The sequence below is a fragment of the Trichosurus vulpecula genome, chromosome 1 (assembly GCF_011100635.1).
Source record: "Trichosurus vulpecula isolate mTriVul1 chromosome 1, mTriVul1.pri, whole genome shotgun sequence".
Lineage (NCBI taxonomy): Eukaryota > Metazoa > Chordata > Mammalia > Diprotodontia > Phalangeridae > Trichosurus > Trichosurus vulpecula.
Genome location: NC_050573.1, coordinates 460,498,891 through 460,520,275, shown reverse-complemented (window position 1 = coordinate 460,520,275; position 21,385 = coordinate 460,498,891).

Here is a 21,385-nt window from a genome sequence, read left to right as displayed (position 1 = left end):
TGAGCATTAAACAAAGAGACGGGCCTTTCAAAGAAACTAAATGGAGTGTGTACTGATCTCCACAAATACACTGTAACAAAGCCTTTTCAGGAAAACAGCTGATAAAAGAAGTGATTATTAATGAATCCCCTTCTGTTATAAAAGATAAAATATTAATAATTTTCTAGCTTCCATTGCAGTAGATTAGATTTTTTCTCTAGAAAATGGATTCAGCTATATTAGACTTCATACAGGAGAAACAAACTTCCAGGACACTTTCTCAGTTTCAGTCTTTTCACCATTTTAAATTGACAGATGGAAAACTAAACCCTGTAAGATGTGTTTATAGTTCAGAATGAGGATGGATTCATTTGCTCCTCTTCCCTCTCTTGCTTCTTTTTTTAAAAAAAAATTTAAAACTTACCATTGAAAATCAATATAATCAGCTTAGTAACATTTAGTAACTATTTATATTTAGATTAATTTCAATGCATAAAACATCATATTAACCTCCTTTGCATCTCCATTTTCCTCCCTTTTCTCTTCTCCATCCCAATCCTCATTTTGTGAACGTCACCAGATCCCAGGAGACTGGAGTGTTTTTAACAGATCTGCAAGCTAAGAGAGTGACTTGCAGAGTTAAAATTAAAAATCCTGCCTGTGCTGGAAAGGTTATCTACTATCTAGCTAGTGAACAAGACAGGAAAATTAAAAGAAACAGAATATGTTTTGAACTTTTACAAGGAGAACTAAGATGACATTAAATGTCTGGGTTCTAAGTGCATCAAAAGCAGTAGGAAATGAAATAAAGGATAACTTTTGCATCCCTTTCTTTGGAATTTCCATTATTTGATGTCACGTAAGCCATAGAGGTTAACAGCTAAGTACTAGCATCAATGTTGTCCAAAGCTATCCAAAGGACCAGTAAAGTGAAAATACTTGTCCAAAAAGATAACTTTCAATTCATTATTTCAAATGCATTTAATTTCATTTTGACTTAGTTCCTTCTATATGAAGAACACTTGTCCTAGCTTCTATGGGAGCTACAAAGATAGTTAGAGAACTGCCCCACCTTCACTGGGCTTTATAATGTCCTACTAATGTCAGGGGTGGTAGATTCCAGCACACGTACTTATGAGCATAAAACGAAATAGAACCAGGGCATAGGAAAGAAGTCAGAATAGTATAAATGAAAAGCAATTTTAAAGCACCTACTATGTGCTTAACACTGTGCCAGGTCTGGGTATACAAAGATGAAAAGTGAGTCAAGCCTGACCTTCAAGGAGCTTGTATTCTAATGGAAGAGAGAGCAGTAGCCTGGGAAAGGAATTTCTTGTTGGAGTTACAAGACTGGTAAGTGGAACTATAATGTTGTTTAGGCGTTCAGTCTTGTTTGACTCTTTGTGACCCCAAGAACCATAGGATGCCAAGCTCTTCTATCTCTTCCACTGTCTCTTGAAATCTGTCCAAGCTCATGTCCATTGCTTCCACGACACTATCTATATGTCTGATCCTCTGTCCTCCCCTTTTCCCTTTGCCTCCAGTCTTTCCCAACATCTGAGTCCATTGTCATTCCATATTACAGTGGATTTGGAATCCAAGGACCTAGACTCAAATCTTACTTCTGTCACTTACTATCTGTGTGACCTGGGAAGTATCTTAAGGTTCAGCGTCATTGCTATCTCTTTAGTTCCTTATTCTCTCAGTAGTTAGATCCACCTCCCTCCCCCCACCCCAGCCATATTAATTTGCATATATTTTATATTTGCTTACCTATACACTTATCTTTTCCCACCACTGAACTTCGACCCTTTGAGGGTAGAGTTTCATTTTTTTCCTCTGTGTTCTCAGTGCTTGGCACACGGTACATACCTAATAGGTATTCATTAAATAAATAAAACTTTGGTGGCCTCAGTTTCCTTGTCTATAACATGAGGTAGTTGGAATAGATGACCTCGAAGGTCTCCTGTGGCTCTGAATCTATGATCCTAAGTACAAGATGTGAGGAAGAAAGATTAATTTCAAAATTTTAAGGATGAAGAAAAATTATCAAAAGCTTTGTCGCATTTAAACTAGGCCTTAAAGGATGGGTAGAAAGTCAGTGGTAGTGATGTGATTTAAGGGGTTCAGGGACCCCTTGAGGACTGAAGTACTGGACAGGGTTGTCTGGAATGAATTCATGGACTCAAGCTTTCTTTAAGTTAAGGTGGCAAAGGTTTACTGTAATGCCAATATGGTGGGCAGAGCTCCCTAAGAAGCTTGCAACTTGACAGGAATGATGCTAAAGCTTATATAGAAAAGTAGTTGGGGCAGCTAGGTGGCACAGTGAGCAGAGCACTGGCCTTGGAGTCAGGAGGACCTGAGTTCAAATCCGGCCTCAGACATTTGACACATGTACTAGCTGTGTGACCTTGGGCAAGTCACTCAACCCCAATTACCCTGCCAAAAAACAAAAAACAACTACAAAAAAAGAAAAGCAGTGGATTATCTGGCAGATATGCTAATTAGGTGATAACTCCCAACCTTGGTCACAGGCATCATTCACTACTGGAAACCAGGGGAAGGGGTTTCTCAGGGGCATATTTTTGGTCTGTTACACCTATAGCAAGATGGCTTTGAGAGTTGATATCTATAGCTTGATCTCTGGATTGAATATGATAACTTAGGGAATTAATACACTATAATTCTGTGGTTACCAGATAGTTGTGTTTTTACAAGAGAATTTCTTCAGAGGCCAGCTTGTTCTTGTGATGGGGAAAGATAGTTTCTTTTACTGGGGCCCACTCATGAGTTTTTACTAAACATGTTGTCCTTGGAGAAGGGAGAAAACTGTCAGGGATAATGTTTTGAGGCTAGGGAGAAATGTTATCTTGGAACTGGGGTCCAAGCACAAGCACCCAATCACCTCATCAGTAGGTTTTTTTTAATTGGGGGAATGGATGGGATGCAAATTTCAGGTGAAGGAAATGGTATGAGCAAAAGTATAGAGGTTCCCTCTCACCTTGAAAGCTCTTAAACATTTGTCTGGATGGATCTCTCTTTTGCCTCTCTCCTTTCCCTGTATTATGCTCTGCCATGTACATGTATACTTTTTTAGTAGAATTCCAAAGTAGTTTTACAAAAACAAGCCACCTATGTTTTGCTTTTGTAAAATGAATGCTATCTGAGGTGGGAGAACACCGGAGATATTAATGGAGCAGTGAATAAACCAGTTTAGTATGTATAGACTCAGACTAGGGCCAATTTTTGCAGATCAGGGAAAGGGCAGAAAAGCTGCATAGATTATGGATCTCTGGGAGCTTTAGGCCTCATAGTTCTAAGAGATCTATTGCTGAGAGAAAGAGAGAGGGAGAGTAAGGGGGAGAGAGAGCAAAGGGGAGAGAGGGAGAGAATAATAGGAAGAGAGAGAGGGAATGAGAGAGAGAAAGGGAAAGAGGGAGAAGGAGAGGACATGGACAGAAAAGGAGGGGAGGAGGGAGAGGGAAAGCAATAGAGGAAGATACAGGGAAAGGATTAGAGGGGGAGAGAGGGGAAGGGAATGAGAGAGAGAAGAAAAGAGGGAGAGGGAGAGGACATGGACAGAAAAGGAGGGGAAGAGGGAGAGGAAAAAGGAGAGAGGGGGAAAGAGGGAGAGGGAGGGAGGGGAAGAGAGGGAGAGGGTAAGAGAAGGAGAGGGAAAGGGGGAGAGAGGGAGGGGAAGAGAGGAAGAAGAAGTAGAGGGAAGGTAAGAAAGGAGAAGTCTGACAGACAGAAAGAGGATTGGATGGCAGAGACAAAAAAGAATAGTGAGTATTATTCCATCAGGGTAGGCAAAACTACAGTGATTAGAGTTGTGGATAGTCCTAATCACTGGGAAACTTTCTCACCCTGGGTGGTGAAGTTCTCTTGACTTTCTCCCCACTTTCTGTCCAAAATGACAAGATTTTAAAATCCTATGTCTATTCCTTTTAAATTATTCATTTATTGTTCACAATAATACTTTAAAGACAGATCTTTCCATAAAGAATGACTATACTTGCTTTTTCATTGTCTTTTTTGATGCAGCCAGTCAGTATGGTGAATAGAACCCTGGAGTCAGGAAGATCTGAGTTAAAATCTCAGACACTTACTAGCTGTGTGACTCTGGGCAAGTCATTTAATTATTGTCTGCCTCAGTTTCCTCATCTGAAAATGGGCATAATAACAGCACCCACTACCCAGAGTTGTTACAAGGATAATAAAATATTTGTAAAGAACTTTGTAAGCCCTGAGTACTACATGATGCTAACTATTATTATTTGAAGTTTATGTGAGGACATACAGGGTAGAAATAGGTACACAAGATTCGAATAGGTTGGGGAATCTATTCCTGTCCTAGTGGTCAGAAATCATTCTGGCTTGGAGGTCTGATGAGCTATGTGTTTGTGACAGGATCTTATTTTCATAATTTTGATTAATTTTCCAAATGACAGGGTTTAAGCTGTACTTGGGGCTTTTCTTTTTCTTCTAGGCTCTATAGGCATCCTGCTGTAACCAGACATGGCCACTAAGAAAACAGGAGCCCTCAAGAATCTTCACTCTCTGATGTGGAGGGGGTAGTTGATGTGGGAACCAAAAGAAGGTCAAGGGCTGAGCTTTAAGGGTGTTGTCATAAGATCATTAGCCTCTAGAGCAGAGCCAACTGCTGGTTATATATGAAGTCGTAGAGTCAGGTAAGGCAAATAAATTGTGGTGTAGTGCCACAGGATGGAGGACCTTGAAAACCAGGCTAATGATCTTATGACAACACCCTTAAAGCAAGAGACACTGGATATCTTTTCCAATAACTCTTCTGCCTCAAATTCATGAGCCATGACGCTTATTCTCACTCTTCCTCCTCCTTCTCCCCAGTGTCAAACTTAAATAGAAATAGGGGCTGCTAAAAAGTACATGAGGATTCCTGCTGGTATATATTGACTTAGAAAACCACATATTAACATTATGTATGTTTTACTGTATTTTTATTTATTTTTGTTAATTACTTCCCAATCACATTTTAATCTGTTTCTAGCTGCACTGTGGAGGGTGGGGATAGTGGATCTGACACCTCTGTGGATTTTGTTTTGTTTTCCTTTTTTTTTTTTAAACCAAAAGTACAAACAAAAAAAACCAATAATTCAAGACCACACTGCAGCTGCAATCAACATATTTCTCTCTCCCAAATAATCTGGTAGGTGAAATAACATTTCACCATATACATATTAGACTTGAAGGCAAGCTTTTAGTGGACATCTGAAACAGATGCTTCCTTTTTAATATATTACTTTGCATTTTTCACAAACACTGCTGTCACAGGCATACAGAGAGCATGGGCTTGGCCTATTGACACCCAGTACCTACCTGTTCCTACACTTTCTATTGTATTACCTTTATTTCAAACAATGGAGTTGGATCACGGGCCTAGACCTGTCCCTTCATATATCTATAGTAGCTGGAGTTGGAAATCAGTATCTAGAAAAAGAGGCCACTATTCCTACCTTATTCTTCCCCTACTCTATTGCCCTGTGTAACAACATGAATTCTCTCCTAATCTAAAGCTACATGTTATTGCTGGTCATATAGGCTAACTTCTCTGTGATATTGCAACTTTTCTGAGACCTATATTTCTTTTTTGAATTAATTTTTTTTAGTCATCATGCATCTCTTTTTTGTTCCCTTCTACCTCTTTCATTAGCAAAGAAAAATAACAATTCTTATAAAACAAATACATTTTAATAAGCAAAACAAATTCCTATATTGCCCATGTTCAAAAAGATGTGAAACCTATATTTCTTCACTATGACCATTTTTAGTAGACCTTGGTTAAAGGCCAGGTCTTCTACTTTCAGGGATTTGATGATTTCCAGAATATTTAGGCCAGTGACATTTTAACATTACTTAGACCTATCTCCAGAGGAGGAATCGCTGCGTAAGCTCCCAGAGGGACGGCGGATCTTAAACTCCTTTCATATTCTCTATGGATCCTTTTGCCAATGGTTGGCATTTACTGAACAAGCACTCGATACATCCTCGGAGATTGATCCGCAGGGTTAGCCCAAATTGCCCCATCTATGCCAAGGTTATACATGTTTCCTGATGGGTCTAGGGGCACTGCAGCTTGGTCTGTGGGAGAAAAGAGAGACAGGGGTTGTGAGTTAGATTGTTTCCACCATTTGGGGAGATAAGAGCTCTAGGTTTTGTTTTTAGCTCTGTGTTCTTTTAGAGCAGCCTCCATAGCAACTTTTGTTGCCTTGTCTGCTTTAGGCTGCCTTGGCATCATAGAATCTTGTCATTTACTCTAATCTCATGCTCCAGACATGGATCCCATTTACATCAGATAGGTGGCAGGGTAGATAGAGCCGTAGACCCTATCATGAGTTTGAATCCTACATCAGGTACTTTCTAGTCGTGGGACAAGTCACTTAATCTCCCTGCTCTTCAGTTTCTTCATTTATAAAATGGGGATAATAATAATAATATATACCTTGGAGGGCTCTCATGAGAATCAAGTGAGATAATATATGCAAATGGTTAATGAGCATTAAAGTGCCATATTAATGCTATATTATTATGCTATGTTATTAAGTATATATTATTGTTAATATATTTAATAATATATTAACAATATTAGTATTAACACAGCATTAATATTAACAATGGCCTGAATTCTATCCCTTAATTTATCTATAGTTGCTGGAGCCAGAAATCCATATCTAGGAAGATAGAACTATTTCTACCCTACTATCCCTAACTCTATTAGTATTAACATATAATAGTAAGTATTAATGATACGGTTAACCAAAGCAAGACCATCAATCCATCCATTAACATTTGTGAAGCACTTACTATGTGCTAGGCATTATGCTAGGTAGTAAGGATTTAAAGACAAAAAAGATACAAAGACAAAAAATGAAATAATTCCTGCCCTCAAGGAGCTTGTGTTTTCTTAATCGCAATGGGATTTTTATCTTCTTTGTTCTTGGCATCGTTTCTATTAATTCTACCTATGATCAAATTCCCTTTTTTGGTAGTGATATTATGTAACTGAATTGTAGGCAACTAAACCTAGGTGAGTGATTTTGATTGTTGAATTTAAAATTGCTACTGCAAATCCATAGCCCAGAACCAAAGCTTCAAACTAAAGTTCACCTGGACAATTGCATTCTTAGGAGGCTATCCAATAATTACTTTTTGGTTCATCTTACTCCTGTCTTCTGGAATCATCAGAATGTGATTCATGTTTAGATCACCACAAACAAAGAGGAAGGCTAGGACATAGGGTGTTAAGGGAAGACTAGTGCCTCTGGTGTGAAGACTGATGAGCTCTTTGCAAGGCTACTTTCCACCTTTGTTGTTCACTTGATTTATCCAACTCTTTCCCATGGCTTCAAGAAGCTATAAAATGTGCAGTGGCTACACCCTGGTAAACATTTTTGGCAGATGGGCTAAACCAGGTTGAGGGTTACTGAGGGATCTTAAACTCCTTGGTGAGTTAAGGGTGTGTCTACCCCAAGCGTGTGAGGCTTTTCCCTGGTAGGATAGGTAGATGAGAACAATTTTTCCAATGGCCATAAAAATAGCTGAAGCAGACGTCAGACATCAAAAATGCCAAGGTCACCCACTGCATCCTGGGCCATTGCCAGTCATATTGATTTTTGTTTTGCTGTTGGACTTCAATGACTGAAGGTCACTGTGAAAGTGAGGTCAACTCACCACTCTGCCTCACTTAAATCCAATTTATGCTCAAGTCAAAAGATGTAACTCATACCATTTTACTGTTTTTATCTACCTCACAGTCCTATGGCAATAGGGAAGTGATGAAGCAGCAGGTGCGGACACATTTGGATCTATAGTCACATCCTTGCACAGAGGCAGCACAGGACATAGGGTTGTCTTCTCACTGGACTGAAGCAGCAGTGGCATTCACCAGCCCTTTGGGTGTCTGAACAGACTTTTTTAAGGACCACCCTGCTCACCTCCTGTCGTAAGGAAGGGGATAGAAAAAGTGCCCTAAAATTGTCTGCTTCACCCAATCCTGGCCTGCTTGTCATAGCAGGTGGGGATCCCACACTGTGGTTAAAACACGCCAAAAATGTACAAAAACTTTTGTGAAGATGACTCCAATCATCATTAGCATGCATGCTTGTGGACAACACAAAATCCAGCAGACTTGAAAGGCGAACAACTCCTGTCGTGAGAGAACTCAGCAGGTATCACCTCCAAATAGTAGCCCTGAGTGAAACAAGGCTGACAAATGAAAGCCAGCTTACTGAAGTCAGAGCTGGATATATATTTTTCTGGAGTGGCCTCAATGACGGCGAACACCATGAAACTGGCATAAGTTTTTCGATCAAAACTATGCCTCCCAAAAGGAGTGAACAACAGACTCATGACAATGTGATTGCCCCTTTCAGGAAAGTTCCAGGCCACCATCATCAGTGTGCATGCTCCCACCATGATGAATCCTGATGAAGTTGCAGAAAAATTTTATTAAGACCTGGAGATTCTCATCATCAATGTGTCAAAAGAGGACAAGCTCATAACTCTGGGTAACTTTAATGCACTAGGCAAAGAGTATCAGACATGGTAGGAAATCCTTGGGAGGAATGGAGTCAGAAACAGCAAGAGCAAAAGTCACTTATCACTGAAGACTTGTTCATCTCACGACTTTCTCATCACCAACACTGTCTTCCATTTATCTAAATGCAATAAAAATTCATGGATGCACCCTCACAGTAAGCATTGGCATACTCACTATGTCAATATAAGGAGAAGAGATAGACAGAGATGTGAGAGCGATGAAGGCAATATGTGACTCAGAGTGTTGGACCAATCATAGACATCCTCTCTTAACTAAACATTTGCTTTCAACAAAAGTAGCGATCCGAAGGCAAGACCACCACCAGAAGATTTGATGTCAATACATTAGAGTATTTTTCTGAGCATGAACAGTTTGTTACTGACTTGCAAGGAAAACTGAGTCAGCATACAGTTGGCAACAGTGGAGCAGAAGAGGAGTGGGCAGCTTTCAGAGGTTTGATGTAGAGCACCTCATTTACTCATCTGGGCCACAACATTTGCAAATATCAAGATTGGTCTGATGAAAATGATGGGGGAATTCAGAAGCTGCAAAATGAAAAAAATGAGAACCCTATAATGTTCTCCATCTCTAAGAAGGCAGCATTTAACTCAAAGATAAAGTACAAGTGAAGCTTAGAGTGATACAAGATTCTTGGCTCAGTAAGAGGTTGAAATTCAGTTTTACACTGGTAGTAAGCAATTCAAAGGTTATTTGTGGATCAAATGATGCATCTCAACTACTCAGGGTTGACGGAACCACCTAGGTTAGTGATAAGAACATGTTTCTAGAGAAATGGACTGAACACTTCCATAGTGTTCTCAACAGACTATCATTGATCAATGCTGAAGCCATTGATGTAAACCTTAGGTTGCAGTCAATTCTAGCTGAATGTCCAACTGAAGAAGACGTTTTGAATGTCATTAGGCTCCTCTCATGTAGTGAAGTGTCTGGTGTTGATTCTATTCCAGTTGGGATTTACAATGTGGATTCATATAAAAGTGGAGATCAAGGACACATCTCTCCATTGTCCATCTGTGTAAAGGAAAAGGAAATGGGTTGTCCTGTGACAATCAAAAGGTGGAGTGTGTCTCTCTCTTAGTCATTGCTGGCAAGATTCCTGACAGAGACCTCTTTAATAGGCTGATCCTTCTCTTGGAAATTTTGGATGCTGTAGATAAGTTCACTTACCTTGGTAGTATACCTTCCAGGGATATCTACATAGATGATGAGGTTGACACATACATTGCCAGAGCTAGCTTAGTGTTTGGGAGGCTCCGAAGGAAAGTGTGGGAGAGAAGAGGTATTAGGCTGACTACCAGACTTAAGGTCTACAGAGCCCTTGTGTTAACCTCATTGTTGTATGCCTTTGAAACTTGGACAGTATACCAGTACCATGCCAGGAAACTTAGTTACTTCTATTTGAATTGTTTTAAGAAAATTCTAAAGATTGCCTGGCAAGATAAGGTACTGAACACTGAGACCTTTCCTCAAGCTGAATTGCCAAGCATTCAAATTCTACTGCACAGAGCACAACTCTGATGGACTGGCCATGTTGTTTGAATGCCAAAAATACATTTGTCTAAAACACTATTTTATGCAGAACTCACAAAGAGCAGGCGCTCACATGGAGGTCAGAAGAAGTAATACAAGGACATTCTCAATGTCCCTCTGAAGAACTTTGGAATGGATCGTGAGACATGGGAGACACTGGTACAGGATGTCCAGCATGTTGTGCCACATCAAAGAAGGTGCTGTGCTCTATGACCAAAGCAGAATGGTAGTCCATCAAAAGAAACATGAGATGTGCGAATTTAGACATCTTCACCCCAAATGTTCATATGGACTATTTATGCCTGACCTATGGTAGAGCCCTCCAAGCTCATATTGGTCTGATCAGCCACAGTTGGATAAACTGCACCTTGACTCCACCATACCTTGGTCTTCTTTGAGAATGAAGGACAACAACCAATCAACCAAGCACTTAGGCTAACAACAACAAAACAAAAGGTTATGTAGGATATGTTGATACAATGAAAAACACAAAAGACATACACCTGACCTCATCAAGACTCTCCTCATCTTTCTGGTGAGAACCACCTACGAACTTAGAGTTCTTAGGGGAAAGCCCTGAGGAGTGTGTTAGCAAGACTGCCTCTTTCCTCAGATTTCCAAGGACCCCATAACTCAACACCAGCCAAGGGAAAAGCCCAGTTTTGCTGTTTTGGTTCTTGCTGCTTCTGGCTCTAGCTCTCCCTTGGTCCAAGACTCCTCTCTTGCCTCTCCTTCTCCACTACTTCTGGTTTATACTCCTTCAGTTTTTTTCCCCCTGAGGGCTTGTTGTATGTCTGCTATGACATTCATCTATCACATTTCTTCAATGAAACAGAGAGATCTTGAAATTGTTGTCCCTTGAAAATGTAGAAATGGTTGCCCCTGGAGGGAAATGAATGAGTCTCTGCGTATGTCCCCCACCCCCCAATCTCTTTCGATCTCCAAGCATTATTATCTCCCCTTTAAAGACCAAATTCAAGGTTGTAACCCAGATGTGTGAAATGGCTATCAATCAACAAATTACCCTTAATCTATTGTCATCTTCCTGAGTTCCAATCCAGCTTCAGACACTAGCTGTGTGACTCTGGGCAAGCCACTTAACACTATTTGCCTCAGTTTCCTCAACTATAAAATGACTGGAGAAGGAAATGGCAAACCATTCCAGTATCTGCCAAGCAAACACCAAATGAGGTCAAGAAGAATCAGACACGAATGAACCACAACATCAACAACGACAATAAAGGGACGAAATGGTGAGGTAATACCATGTCAGACACCTAAACATCTCACCTGTGTAGGAGCTGTCTCTTCTAGCTCTGGGTCATCTGTAAACTGGTCAAACTTATTTCCTCTGTCTTCTCTCAGGTTACTAATAAAACACTGAATATGCATATATATGTATGTATGCACGTGTGTATATGTTTGTTATAGTAGTGTAGTATACGTACGCACACATATCTACATGCATACACACACACACACACACACACATATATATATATATATATATTTGCTATAGTGATATAGTAGTAGAGGCAGTAAGACCTAATTTGAATCCTAGCTTTCCAAGGACAAGTCATTTTCTCTGCGTGCTTCATTTTCCTTAAATCTAAAATGAGGGAATTGAACTAGATGATCTTTAATGTCCCTTTCTGTCCTAAATCCGATAAAACCAGAATAAAGATCAAAGATCTGCGAGATAGTATAGATACTTCCAAGCTAGCTGACATCTATTAAATAACATTATCCATTAAAAAACATTCTGTGGGTATGACTGGTCAACCAGCTAGGAACACACCTGTTTGCACAATCATCTAGCCCAGGAAGCATGAAAAAATTTTGTCATTTATCTTGCTGAAATCTTCTGCAATCAGTCTATCTATAAGTCCTATCAAGAACGGCAATAAGATTAGTGTGGCCTGTCTTATTCTTCATAAACCTATGTTGGCTTCAAGAAAGCATTGCTTCCTTTTCCAAGGACTCACAAACCACTTGTTTAATAATCCATTTTCAAATTAATGTCAGATTTACCCATTGATTTTCTTCTGTCTTCCTATCTGTATTCTGTCTTTTCTGTTGTTTTTTTATTATGGAATTTGGCCATCTCCAGTTTTGGGGCTTTTTTCCCTCCTTTCCCATTTACCTCAGATCCTCAAAGGCTAGTAGTTGTATGAATGTTCAGTGACTGCAATGGCAAACTCTTTCAATATCCTGGTATTTGAATGTCTGGGCTAAGCCACTTAAGATCATTTTAAGCATCTATGTGCCTTATATGAGGCTTTATTACCCCCTCCCCCCATACACCTTTTTCTTGGCCAAGAATAATATCTGAAACTAAAATGTCACGGTCATGTGGTTTCAGAAATTTCTAGAACATTGTAATTAGAAACCTAGGATCTTAGCAATGAAATGATCTGAGACTGAAAATGGTGAGTGATGAATTCAGTCACATGTCAAGAGCACTTTATCAAGAGTAAGCTAAGGAGTTGTAAAGAATAGAATAGAAATGATCCCCACTGGCAAAGAGCTTATATTCTAATTATTAGATGGAAAATAAAGGATCAATATGTAAGAAAAAATAATTAAAAACATATATCTCTACAACAGAAATATTAAAATAATTAACTGTCTTTTAAAGGAATATATAGATGAGGGGTCAGTGATTACTTTTTTGTTTTGTTTTGTTTTTTGACAGGGCAATTGGGGTTAAGTGACTTGCCCAAGGTCACACAGCTAGTACTTGTGTCAGGTATCTGAGGTCGGATTTGAACTCAGGTCCTCCTGACTCCAGGGCTGGTGCTCTACTCACTGTGCCACCTAGCAGCCCCAGTCAGTGATTACTTGACTAATAAAAGTATTAAGAACTAATAAACCACTCTACTCTGCTCCTGTCCCTTGTTACTAAGTCCTTTAATGCAGAAATACCTATTGTTTCTATACTTTAGGAGGAAAATACCTCAGATACTTTCTGTCTAGGTGACTGTGACTGGGCAAATCACTTAACCTGTCTCAGCCAATTTCAAAATAAGAATGATGACACCTACCTCACAAGATGGTTGTAAGGATCAAATGAAGCATGCACCTGTAATCCCTGTCCCTGGAGAGTGTGAGAATAGCAGAGCTCTGGAGTTCTGAGTTGCAGTGGGCTAAACCAACCCAGTGTCCACACCCAGTTTGGTAAGAGTATAATGAGTCTCTGGGTGTGAACAGGCTCAGGTTTGAAAGTGGAACAGGTCAAAGCTTCCATGCCCTTAAGCAGTGGAATTGGATCTGTGATGGTCCTTGCACTTCCATTGTAGGAGAGATGGGGAGATCTAGTTTAAAAAGAATAAAGAAGGATCAAATGAGACAAAATTTATAAAGCATTTTGTAAACTATTAGGCATTATATAAACGTTAGCTCTTCTTATTGTTGATTTCTATTTATAATTTTTATTATATCCATATAGAACTGATTAATTGAATTAATATACAGATTTTATCCAGCTGTAAATCTATTTCTTAAATATGTTCACGTGTGATAAAAATATGATAAAACTATTCTAAAAGTGATGATCTGTGTTGACCCATCTTTTAAAATATATAGCTTTATTCAAGTTTGGCACCCTAGGGGAGTGTTAACTCTTTCAGTACACTGTTAAATGCTCTGGTGTGGTAATTCATTTGTCTGTTTTGTAGCCTGGTGTACTCCACATGCAGTGACGAAGGGTATGGGGAAAGCTCTAGAGAATACAGTTCTTTCTGTAGAGCCATAATGGCTTGTTTAAAAAAAAACCAAACCTCTGGAGACTATGCCACAGGTTTTGCAAATAATCTACAGGGTTTCTCTTAGAGCTGTAGTAACTGCAAGCCTTTGAAATCTAGTAAAATCTCATTAATTTGATATTGGCATTTTGAAATCAGATCTAATTTGAAGTAAGTGCTATTCTGCAGCTAGTTAGATTAGGTTACCTGTACAAATATAAAGGAAAATCCAAAATACAGCTAGGTTTGAAATCTGAAATAGAAATTTAGCCCTATAGCAATATGCCTTTAGGAGACAATTAATTTAAGGTGGATATATTTTAAAAGTATCTTATTTTTTGTCTATAATGGTAGCCCCTAGCATGGTGCCTTGCATATAGTAGGTGTTTAATATATGTTTGGTGAATTAATCAAATTCTTTGCTAGATTTTAAGATACTGAGCACACTTACAAGAGGCTACTGATGTCCCTTGGGGTAGCTAGGTGGTGTAATGCATGGAGTACTGGATTGTTGCTGCTATTTGTCCTTTGTTCTTGAAGAGGATCATGACATCAGGGAGGTGATTCCATGACTTGCAAGTGAATTGGAATTAAGTGAGGAAGGGCTGTGCAGAGTCACCAGCCCTTTCTCCTCCGGAGCCACCTGGGAAACTGGAGATGGCCCAGGAGGCAGCAGGGGACCTTGGCCTTTTCAAGCTAAGGTGTGGAGTCAGGAAGACTCATCTTCCTGAGTTAAAATTTGACCTCAAACACTTGCTAGCTGTGTGACCTTGGGCAAGTTACTTGACCTGTTTGCCTCAGTTTCCTCATCTGTAAAATGAGCTGGAGATGGAAATGGCAAAACCATTCCAGTATCTTTGCCAGGAAAACCCCAAATGGGGTCAGGAAAAGCTGGACATGACTGAAATGATTGAACAACAAAAACTGTCCCTCGGGTTCCTTATCTGCGAATTGGGAATGATAATATGTCTTAACTGAAGATAAAACTATATAGTACATATGAAAGTGCATTATTAACATTAAATTAGAAAGCAAAATTATTATAGTCTTCTGCAAGCTTTGTTAGAGATTCTCATATAATGGTTTTTTACTTCTTTAGCTCACAGGTCCTCACCTAGAAAAATCTAGGAAAATCATGTCCTGACTCCTCCCAGGATACTAGGGTTGATTCCCCTTGTAGTCTTACAGCTCACAATGTTGAAGAATGGAAGTCTTATTGAGTGAATGAAAGCAAAACAGAAGCAATGAACATTTTCCCCAAAGATGAATGCATAGCACAGTCATTTACAGAACTAACTACTAGGTGAAGACAAAGATCTCCACTGGATGCTGGCCTTGCCTAGATAGCAGGACCAGCACTCATGGTTGCCCGGTCCTGATGGAGCAGCTCTGCTTGTTGGTTCCCGTTTCTCTCATCAGGTGACATGAAGCTTTGCTCTTCACCTTGGTTCCTTCTGATCAGCAGGGGGACCCATGTGTCACTTTCTATCACTCAGTTGGCTAGTTGCCATCTGTCTGGTCATAGTCACAAAGCCTTTGTTGAGGCAAAGCATTTTTTGGCAATAGATATAGTCATGACTACCAAGGGGAAAGGACTCAGAGTTCTCTCAGTGTAGTGCTAAATGCAGCCCTCTCTGCAGTACATCTGAGCTCTTGGAGATTGTACCAGATTAGGGATTTCTTCTTACTGAGGTCTTTCCCTTTTGCCACTGTTTTTGTTAGCCACCAACCACACAAAATCTTGCTTAGGGGCAAGCTTTCATAGAGCGCAGATCTCCAGGTCCAATTATGAGGACCGCAACGGGTTCAATTACAAACCTTGATGCCTCGCCTCCCCCTACCCCGCAGCACTTACAGGGATATATATCATGTGAGGGTCCCCTTCCTCAGCTTTGTTCAGCAGCCACAAAGCACTCCAAGCCCCTGCCCCATTAGATCTCATAAGTAGCCAGGTGGTATTGCTCAAATCAACCAAAGCTGAAAAAAAAATCTGTTAGTTAACTAGTTTATTTGGGAAAGCCATGAAATTCATGGCTATTAGGCAGGCATCCTTTCAGATCCTGAAAATTCATACTCCGATCAATGGAGATTGGAGGTGAGAAGATATTACAAGGCTTGTACTTTGTATCTAGGTAACCATGACTCACGTCACCCCATGTTTTGTGTACAAGGACAAGCAACCTAGTTATTGCTTCAAAGCAAAGCAAAAATTCCCAGCTACAACATGCCTCTTCAGAATTGCCAAGTGAATTTTCAGGGTAATCTGTCTGTATGGCTCTGGCATTAGCTGCCAGGGCATGATAGGAGTTACAAAATTTTTTTGTTGTTTAGTTGTGTCTTACTCTTTGTGACCCCTTTCTGGGTTTTCTTGGTATAGATACTGGAGTGGTTTGCCATATCCTTTACAGATGAAGAAACTGAGGCAAACAGGGTTAAGTGACTTGGCCAGGGTCACACAACTAGTAAGTGCCTAGGGTGGGATTTGAACTCAGGAGTATGACTCTATCCACTGAGCCTCCTAGCTACTCAGCCAAAAATTTACTTAATCTAAGCATTTCCCAAGGAGAGGAAGTAAGGTTGTCAAAAAGAAAAACTTGAAAAGAGGAATTCTTTTCAGTGTTGGCTGGGTGTGTCTATAGGCCTGACTAACAGAACAGCTGAGATGTGCTGATTATAAGCACATTTTGGCCCGGAAGAAAAAACCCAGGTAGTGGATGGCAACAGAAACATTGTGGAGAATCAGCAACTAGCAACTTCAGAAGTAGAGAATAGAGTAGAAGGCACAGTGGGTTGGGGGCAGAATGAGGAGACAGGTAGTATTCCAGTCAAGACACAAACAAGGAATAAGATTGTTTCCAAAGAAGCATTTCCTCTCTTAGTGATGGTGTGAGACTCTATGGGAGACAGTACCTACTCTGAGCATAGGGAGAGACTCCTTGGGTATTTACTTTGCTATCTAGTTTTAATTTAATGTCTTTTACTCTAATTTCCTGTGTCATTTGTCTCAGTCTAGCAAAGAGTCACTGTGGGGACTCAGAGCTGTAGATTTAGAAGGATACCAACCAAAAAACAAAAAAAACAGCAAAATGATCTTGGGATATATCAAGGGATTTAGAAGCCATGTGGGTACCTGTTTGTGCAAATATGCTACATGAAAGAGGTATTCCTGACATTTTAAATAAGGATAGTCATTTAAAAATGAAAAACAAAGAATAAATGAGCAACTCACCTTATTTATTTTCCTATTTAACAACATAACGACATAGTCCCTAAAATGTACTTTTTGAGTTATCTATATTTGGGGGAAAATTATTTCTCCTTTGTGAGCAGTTTCTATAGTGTTCTCCAGTGAAATATTAAAAAAAATTTCGTTGTGCACAGTAACATTATTTTTTATTAAATTAATTAGTTAATTTTTAGTTTTCAACTTTTACTTCCATAAGACTTTGAGTTTCAAATTTTCTGTCCCTCTCTCTCCTACCCCCTCCACAAGATGGTGTGCAATCTGATATAGGCTCTACTTATACCTTCATATTAAACATATTTTCACTTCTCCAGTGAAATATATGAAGTCACATAAATAATGAAATAAAGCACTGAAAAAATAAGATATATATTTTGAACAGATAAATTTTGCAAATTTAAGTATATTTACTACATTCAGTACATATATTTCATATACACACATATATATATATATATACACACACACACATATGTGTGTGTGTACTTGCATTTTCACTTGGTTACATTCACAAATTCTGCCATCTCTGACCTGTGACTTTGTTCCTTTGTCCCTGAGCATACTTAGGTGAGTTTCCTGGTTCCCTCCTCTCTTTTCCTCTCCGCTCCTTTCTACCTCCCTACTCCTGCACGTAACCAAGTGAAAAAAAAACAAACCAAGATCCTTCCTGGTTCTTGACTCAAAGAGTAAAATGTTGGTGTACTCATTGCCTCCAGGGAACTGGACCTGGTATTAGGTTCAAGGTGAATATAGCTCATTCATATTACAGAATCCCCCGAAAGCTTTTGAGAAATTCTTGAACTTGAGGTCCTCTCTTAATTATAGTTCCTTGCTTCAGTTCCTTATTTTCCACTTATCCTGTAGATAGCTTATTCTTACATAGTTGTTTGCATGTTGTGTCCCCCCATTAGACCAGGAGCTTCCTGAAGGCAGGGATTGTCCTTTGCTTTTATTTGTCTCCTCATACAGTGATTGGCACACAGTAGGCACTTAGAAAATTGACTGACTCAAAAGAGACTTGAAGGCTTTTGATGAATTTTTTTTTTTCATTTGGTGGGTCATGGTTTAAAAAGTGCTCCCAATTTTGTTGAATAACATGTAAATATTGATAAAGATGTAATCTGTTTAATAATGTAAGTAATTTGGACCTTAGGTATGTGTACTCATAAGCAGTCAATAAACAAATATTCATTAAGCATCCACTTTATGTTAAACCCTGGAGAAATAAAGATAGAAATGAAACAATTCCTGCCCCCCAGGAGCAGGAGAGATCTATCAGGAGAGTATATACATACCTATATATATACATATATACACACACACACACACACACACACACACATATATGTGTATATATATATATCAGTACAAGTACATATATAAGTACATATAAAGAATGCAAAAAAATAAATAAAATGGAATTTTTAAGGTACAGGCATTGGCAGCTGGCTAGAATAGAGAGAAGAAAATCAGGAAAGGCTTCATGAAGGAATATATATAGATTTTAGTACTTCCAAACTCTGAAGAACAAAGCAGGACTCTTACTGCACAGTTATTGTAAGCCATCTTTAAAATTAAAGAAACTTCACAGGGATCCAAGATGGCATGCGACTACTAAGGACTAACTGAAATACCAGCCACAAATGAGATTTGGCCTCATGTGCCAAGCAGAAGTAGGGTCAGCCAAAGATTGCAGTGACCCTGGCTCTGTAAAAAGTACATGCTGTTATATTCAGGCAAGTCAAAATTTTCCAAGGATGTGCCCAGTGCCTTGGAGCGATGCCGATGTGATTTTTACACCAGCTTAGTTTTGCCCCTTTATAGGCCTCTTTGCTGCATGTATTATGTAAGACACAGCTTCTTGTCCTAGCATGGTGAGAGTTCTCCCTTTTCCCACACAAACTGAACCAGCCTAGCCATTTTTTTTCAAAACCTCACTATCATTTTGTGTCTTAGGACCATGGGGTTTAATAAAAGCCTTCAACATGTGAAAGACAGATGTTTCTGATCATTAATGTTTATTGTTGTAAAGACCATGTACTTTGAATGTTATCGTATGGTTCCTATATCAGGGTTTGACCTGCTTGCTGCATATTGGGATCTCTGTGATGGTGGTGGTGGTGGTGGTGGTGGTATACTTTTAAATTCTATCAGAAAGGAAATCCAAGCAAAAAAAGGGAATTGATACAAAGTTAAGACCATTGAAGTCAAGATGCCTGCTTTTCTCTTTTCTAAGCACAATGCATGGGGCAATATGTGCTCATTATTTTATAGTAGGAGTAAACTTGAGAGGTTGGATGGTGTAGTGGATAGAGGACTGAGTTTGGAGTCAAGAAGATTTAAGGCTTGTTTCATCTGCTGGTTTTGTGACTGGGCAGGTCATTTAAACTTTCAGTCTCAGTCTGTTCTTTAAAAGTATAAGTTGTAGAATAGTTGCTGATCTGCTTATGGTAGAGGGAAGTTATCTACAAAAATTAAATCACTCTCTGGACTAAAAAAAAGTTTGAACCTGCAGATTTTTCCTTTGATTTTAGTTGATCAATTCCATAATGAAACCACTAATGGTGAAAATCTATAGGTAAAATTAACCTATTAAGTTTGAATGTTAGATAACTTTTAAACATTGAAATAAGTAATAAGCATTCAGACTGTGAAATGTGGTTAGAAAAACAAAAATAAATGATTAAAATGAAGGATAATTTGGGAAATTGGTAATTTTTTCAAATGGAAATGTTCCCCTGTTAAGAAACTCATTTGGAAAAATTCTTAAATATTAGAACCAAATAATTCTTTCCTTTAAAATATAGATGGAAGATAACTTTAAAAAAAATTATGAGGCAAGGCGGATAGTAGATAATTTCTAGTGTTAGAGAAGACTTTTGTGGAACTGATATGAGTGACTTGTTCTGTTATATTCCCTAATCTTATGTACTATGGTCAGCTATATTTTCTTCTTTCTTGCTCCATGGAAGTTCATATCCATTCCTTCAGGAGTGGAATATAACCAGCACCGATAGCATTGAATTATATTTATCTTTGAGATCAGGGGACTGCCCCAAAACTTTCAGTCAGCTGGACTTTGTCCTCTTTTCTGAGAGGGATGAGGCATTACCAGCTGTGTTATCATACCCTCTGGGAACCCCAGCATATTGAAGAGGGGTGTACAGCAATAAAGAAATCCAGAATGGTGGCAACTAGCTTAGAGAAGACACATCTTTAACACCCAATGGTAGGTCCTGATCTGTTGGATGGGGCTCTGGCATGGATTTATGTGGATTTGCTAAAACAAGCACATTTACTTCACTTACAAACTCGATGTCGAATTTATAGTACCAGGAATGGAGGAGTGAATGAGTTATCTCACCCTAGCATGTATTCTTCCCCAATTATTATTCAGGCATAATTCTCTAAGTGATTAAGGAAGTCAGATCTTTTAGCTCATGTTCTCTGAATAAAATATTTCAAGCCAGTGAGAATTCTGCCTGTAGGAGGGACTATTATTCTGAGTTCTTTAATTAGTAGAGAACTTAGGAAATAATCTAAAGTTCTACCAGGAAACCCACCTAAATCAGTTTTATTTGATAAAGAGAGGTACATATTTTGCCATAATCCAAATATTTGTATCTTTTCCCTTTATGGGAATTCATATTTCTTCAGAGGAAACAGAGGAACACAAGATATAAAATCCCAATAATTTCCAATAGGAATGTAATCTTTTTTACAGGAAGCACTGATTTATAAAGCTAACTCCCAGAGGTACAGACAGGTTTATCATCTAGCTATAAATGTCTGAATGCATAATGGATTGCAAGGTCTAATTTCTAAAATGTGTTTGCATGATGTATTACTCATTGAGAAACACAGCTGAAGTCAAAGAAAAGAATTCAAACACTGGTTTAAGAAAAAAAAAATTGTCATGCAATGCATTATTTAAATTTTTAGATGTGGGATTCTTAACCTTTTCTATGTCATAGGACCCTCTGTCCCTCTGGTGAAACCTATGGACTTTTTTTTCTTCAGAATAATGTTTTTAAACATAAAAACCAAATTAAAACACATAGAATAACAAAAGAAACCAATTTTGTATCGAAAAACAATTAATACGTTCTTAAAAAATCATACACCCCAAGATAAGAACCACTGTTCTAGACAGAAAGCAAAAATACCATGTAATCTAGCATTATAGAATATGAATACTGAATATTTAATTACATTTAAGAAAAATATAATGGAATTCACCTTCAATTTTTGAAAAATTACATATTTCATAGTAACACAGAAGGCCAGTGG